The following is a 5573-nucleotide window of genomic DNA, read 5'->3' on the forward strand; positions in this document are numbered from 1 at the left end:
CTCTTCATTCTCCCAGTCCCTGCCTTTGCGTTCTGTGGCTTGGGTGGTGAGGCTCGAGCACTTGCTGGTGAGCAAGACCGAGGCAAAAAAGTCATTGAGTACCTCCGCATTCTTAGTAATATTTTATCTACAGGGTAAAGTATTTTATAATATTAAGAAGCAGGCTGAATTGAAATCAAACAGATATTTGTTAAAGTTTGTTTGTTCTTCACAAAAGCAAAAAAAAAAAAGAAATCCAACAAAAAATCTAATGCAATACAGCTAAAACTTCTTCTGCTGCTGAATTAGGCCTTTCTGCTATGTTGTGTTACACTTTTGCAGAAGAATTTAGTTACCGAGCTCTTCATAAGTATTACGTTATCTTTACCATTCTAGCCTGAAACCCTTGGTCATTTAGTTAAACAAGTTTCTTGTCTATCATAAAAAAAAAAAAAAAAAAAAAAAAAAATCAGTTTACAGACCCTCCTTAGTTTTTTGGAATTTCTTCTCTTCAGTTTTTTGCGAATCTTTATACTTGTTACAGAGTTACAGGACTAACACAACAATAACATATTCTTAGCTTTCATGTGACAATCATGGCTAAGATAATGTAACCAGTCATGTGTCTTTTAACAGCAAAATCTTACTCTGCAGTAATACGGTATCCATCAGAAAAAGAGAAAGGTAATATGTTCTTAAAGTATATAGCCAGCTGTGCTTAGAAAGGCCATTCTTTTCTTTATTTTTATCACCTACTGCATGAGGGATCTGATATAAAAATCAATTTTTATAAAATTGTTACTGGTATGTGGAGAAAAGACTCTACAGTTACCAAATTTGCAGTTAAAAATATAATTCTTATGAAAACATGCAGTACACTTTCCTTTTTTCCCCCGTGTTCTCTAAATGTTAAATTTATTTACAGAAAAATACTAGAAAACTGTCCACATAATTCATGCTTTCAATTGCAAACCAACATCTTCCATTTCTGAGGAGATGTCAGGGTAATGGCTAGATGCTATTTTTTTGATGAAAGTAGTGGATGTGGCTAAATATATTTCATGTTACTCATTGAATAATTTAGCTTAACTATTACTTTTGTTTGTGTGACTAACCTCATAACTGATTGATTACATTCTTTGTTAAGTGGTGGACAAATTAATTTCCTACATCAAATGAGTTTTTTTTTTCAGGTACTGCAATGACTTAAAATATTCTCCATGTGGTCAAAAGAAAAGATCCAGTATAAAAGAATATTTATATTTTATGTACTCTGAAAGTCATCCAGAATCAAGCCAGAAAACAATAGACACTTGAAAAACAAAACAAGCAAGCAAACAAACAGAAGAAAAAGCGCAACACCTGTTTCATAGTTTGTGTGTATATTTTTCACGTTCCTTTTTTTCTGAGGAAGCTCCTAGAGGACAGGATAAAAGGCAGTGCAGAAACAGATGAGATAAGCCTGAAGAACTGGTCCTGTGAATCTCTACTGTTTAGTCATTCCTATATCTTGCCTAAATCTGTTTGAGAGTTCTGTACATATCATCAAAATCTGTTAATCATTAATTCCTTCACTCTAAATACATACAATTAGCCCCCATTAAGTTTTATATAGATTTGTCTTGTACATTCAAACTCCTTGTCTCCCCTTTAGTGCCAGTGTTTGAAGTAATTTGGTGATAGGAATCCATTCTTGAGATTCTTAGGAAGCATGTGGCTTCAAAAGAGAAAAGTTTTACAACAAGGACTCAGAGTTCATCTTTGTTCCAAGTTCACACAAAAAATGACTATAAGGATTTTCTTTTTTCAGCTTCAGCCTGACAAGGGAAAGAAATAAATGAAGAAAATGGAAAAAAAACCCAAACAACTCACTTAAAGACCTAAGAAGAGGCTGTAAGAACATAGCTTAATTGCCCTCTCCGCATACAGTTGGCTCTTTCAATGAAAAAAAAACATTATCCTACAATAAAAGAAATGGGAGTGCCAGGAGGAGGAATCACTTGAATATGTACAATGAGCAGAACCTTTCTAATTTCACCTCTCCTAGATCTTGTGAAGACCGTTTCAGCTGCCAGGCAGTCAAAGACTCTACCTGTCTCTGCTCTACTCTTAGAGAAGTATTTTAGGCAAGTTCACAGTAAGGTAGTAGCATGTCTTCCTGCTCTGCTTAAGTGTGTTACATTACTATGTCTGTCAGCAAATTCACTTTTGCTTTAGACTTACATTAAGGGTAAGCTGTTAGACTATTTATAATATGGATTTGATAAATTCAACTTTTTTAGTGACTAACAATAAAATATGAATTAATCTAGACTTTAGATTGATGTAGGAAAGTTCACATTAACTTATGTCAGTTCAAACTTGTTAACAACTACCATTGTGGCTAGCGTTGCAGATAACTTATGACATGCTCTATGTTTGGATTTGTCTCATTTTTATTTGATTGCGTGTTTGTTTTGGAGACACTAAGTACATTATGTTAAAACTGCTTTCTAGTCCTATTCTGTGTCACCAGCTAAGCTATGTATCAGAGTTGTAATGGATAAAATTCTATTGTATATACATAAATATAATAACAAAGTCTGGATACCTATAATAAGAAAATGGAATCAGTGTGCTTAAAACTGATGGAGGGGGAATAAAGTATCATTTCCTACAGCAAACAATTACTAAAGGACAGAAGATAAATATAACTTGCAAACCTATTCAGAGGCAAGCCGTTTGAAGAGATTCCAAGTTGAAAAACTAAAATAGTAAGTGCCTGAAGTTTTTTACTTCCTAGATTAACATTTGCAAGGTGCAAGATGATTCAGAGAATGGAATTTGTAAAATTGTAAAAGTCAAAACATGTTATGAAAGACATTTATTTTGCAGATCACTGGCAATCACATAAATTGCTGACTGCAAGCCATGTTCATATGAAAGTTCTGTAAGTTGAACAGAAAGTGGAGCTGCACATAAAACTATGTAACATCACAAAGCCTAGGAATAACACATAACATTTCCTGTTCAGTTTTAGAAGGACAAAATGATGAGTGATTAGAATTTCAGGAACAAAAGTAAGAGTGTAGAAACTACATTTCCAGAAAAGAAAAGAGATCATAAACCATTACAGTCTATTAAATATACACAAATATATACTAATAAAAAAGTCATCATATACTCTCAGTAGCTGATATGGTGATATTTTAAAACTAGAGAAAACAAGCTGTGGATAAGGAGATAAAAACAAGGTCAAAAGCTTTTTCAGAAAAAAAATTACTTTCTTTTCTTTCTGCATATGGTTAATGAGTAAGAGAGGGTTTGAATACTGAACATATCTTAAGTGTAACTGAAAAACAAATAGTAAGTTATAAAAAACAGCATCTGAACATCTAATTACTGCGTAAGGAATGTGACAAATGCTCCAGCAAGCAATATATTGCAGGAAAAGATTCAGCTTTTCAGTGAGGTCTTATTTCTTTTCTCAGAGAATAAGCAATCCAAATAGAATGATTTTTTCTTGATTGGAACTGCATTTTCAATGTGTTCAAATAAATTTTCACGCTCAACAATTAAAAAAAATTGTGGTTGTTGCTGGGATTCCCCCTTTTTAATTTTCTTCTTTTTTTTTTTTTTTGTATGAAAGAAATGACTGAGAAAAAGTAACCTCCTGAGTTTTGGGGAGGGAGAGGAAGGGGGGCAGGGCCCTTGCTGTTTTTGTTTCAGAGGTTTTTAAGATTAGATACTGTTTTCTTGTTCAGCATATCAAGAGACATTTGAGAACAGTGTAACTATCTAATTATGAAGGATATAAATTAAATTTTATATTCAGATACTTTGATGACATATCTTCACAATGAAATGTCTTTTCTATGCTTACAACCAAAATTATATGTCCAATGTTTTAATTACAAAACTGAAAAGAAGACCCCCCAAGACACAGTCTGTGTACTTCATCAGAAAGTATACTCACATCTGTACTGGTTTTGGCTTAATATCTTTCTCAGTGGTTTGAAATCTTTTTTATTTATGCTGCTGGGCTTTTTTTTCCCCACTATTGTAAAAAAATTTTACTCATTTAATAGTAACAGTAGTTAAGAAACTTTTACATTAACATCATCGCATCAAGATAATAGTATTAATTTTCCTTGTTTAATTGATATTTGGTATAATCACCACATTCTTTCTTGAGGACTCCTATCTGGAAATCATTGTAGTCTATTAGAATAGGAAATACTGTAGGAAAAGAGAAATTAACATGTCAATGCTCTACTTTTTTCTGCTTTTTACTTTTTCTGCCTTTTACTTTTGAGTAATTTGTTCTGTTTCTACTTATGTTCCTAGAAAATTAGTGCCAGTAAGCTGTCCATCATAGGTCTCTAAATGTCATTCCATAGAATGATTTTACAATATTCACTAAAATGTCTGGTTTTGTACTTGATCTCCTGCCCTCTCAACATAGGTCAAGTGCAATTCTTTTTCCAAATTTTTATTGATGATAATGGAATTGAACCAGACTCTAGTAGTCTGAATCCCAATTACAGGGAAGGCAGATCTGAATTTCAGTCACTACAGATTCTCATACTGTTGTAAATTGAACAGTTTCACTTCTAATTAATTATATTTTCAACCTTGTAATTTGTCATACTCAGCTCTTTCAATCTATTATGGGATACTAAGCCCTCCAAGAAAATCAGTAAGTGTTACAAATAACAGATTAAATCTTCTCCTGATGTTAAAGCCATGACTGTATACGTTAAGCTCAAAAAGTTTCCAAGAAGTTTGATATATATATGACAAAGCTCTCTGTTGGATTTGAAACACTAACAACATATGAGTTATCACCTGTACTTGATAGTTTATCAACTGTACGTGATAGTCAGAGTTATAGCATGCACTGTTGGAAAACATAACTAAAGATTTGGTAATAAAGTTCTCTTTGTAGAACTGGTGACATCCCCCATCCCCATCCATTGGGGAATGAAACAAAACAATTTGCATGTTATTTTTTATGAATTGTTAAATTATTTGTAGATTGACATCCCTCTTCTATCTACCAAAGAGTTATTCTAAATTTCACCTTATCTATGAGAATCAATCCATTTTGACAGCTCAAAATGTTAAAAATAGTCTCCCAGACATACTGGTAGGTTCAATTTGGAAAGTAATGTACGAACACTGAGCAAATTTGAGCTAAATCTCTGCTACTGACCCAAAGATTTATGTGTTCTTGAGTGGTTATAAAGTTTTCTCCCAGAAAATTACTTGCTCAACTTAATTTTACATTTAAAACAAAAGTGGAGGCAGTAGCAAGTCATGATGTTCATTAGTTGAGTGTCAGGATATGTGGAAGGAGAGTGTCTGCTCCTTTGAGGGTGTCTGGCCAAAGGAGGCACAAACCAGAACATACAAATCTGTCCAACACATGGTAAAGGAGGTAGTGATAAGAACAAACCTAGTCAGTGGCATGAATTGGTAAGGATATGTGGTGTGTGAGAATGTTTATTTTCATGTTTTTGATTCCTTGATTATTTTTATGTTTTGTATAATATTATCACTGGAGGAAACAAACAAACAAACAAACCCCAGCAAATCAAAACAAACTGGGTGGG

Source organism: Pygoscelis adeliae, unplaced genomic scaffold (genome assembly GCF_000699105.1).
Source record: "Pygoscelis adeliae isolate BGI_AS28 unplaced genomic scaffold, ASM69910v1 Scaffold37, whole genome shotgun sequence".
NCBI classification, from domain to species: Eukaryota; Metazoa; Chordata; class Aves; order Sphenisciformes; family Spheniscidae; genus Pygoscelis; species Pygoscelis adeliae.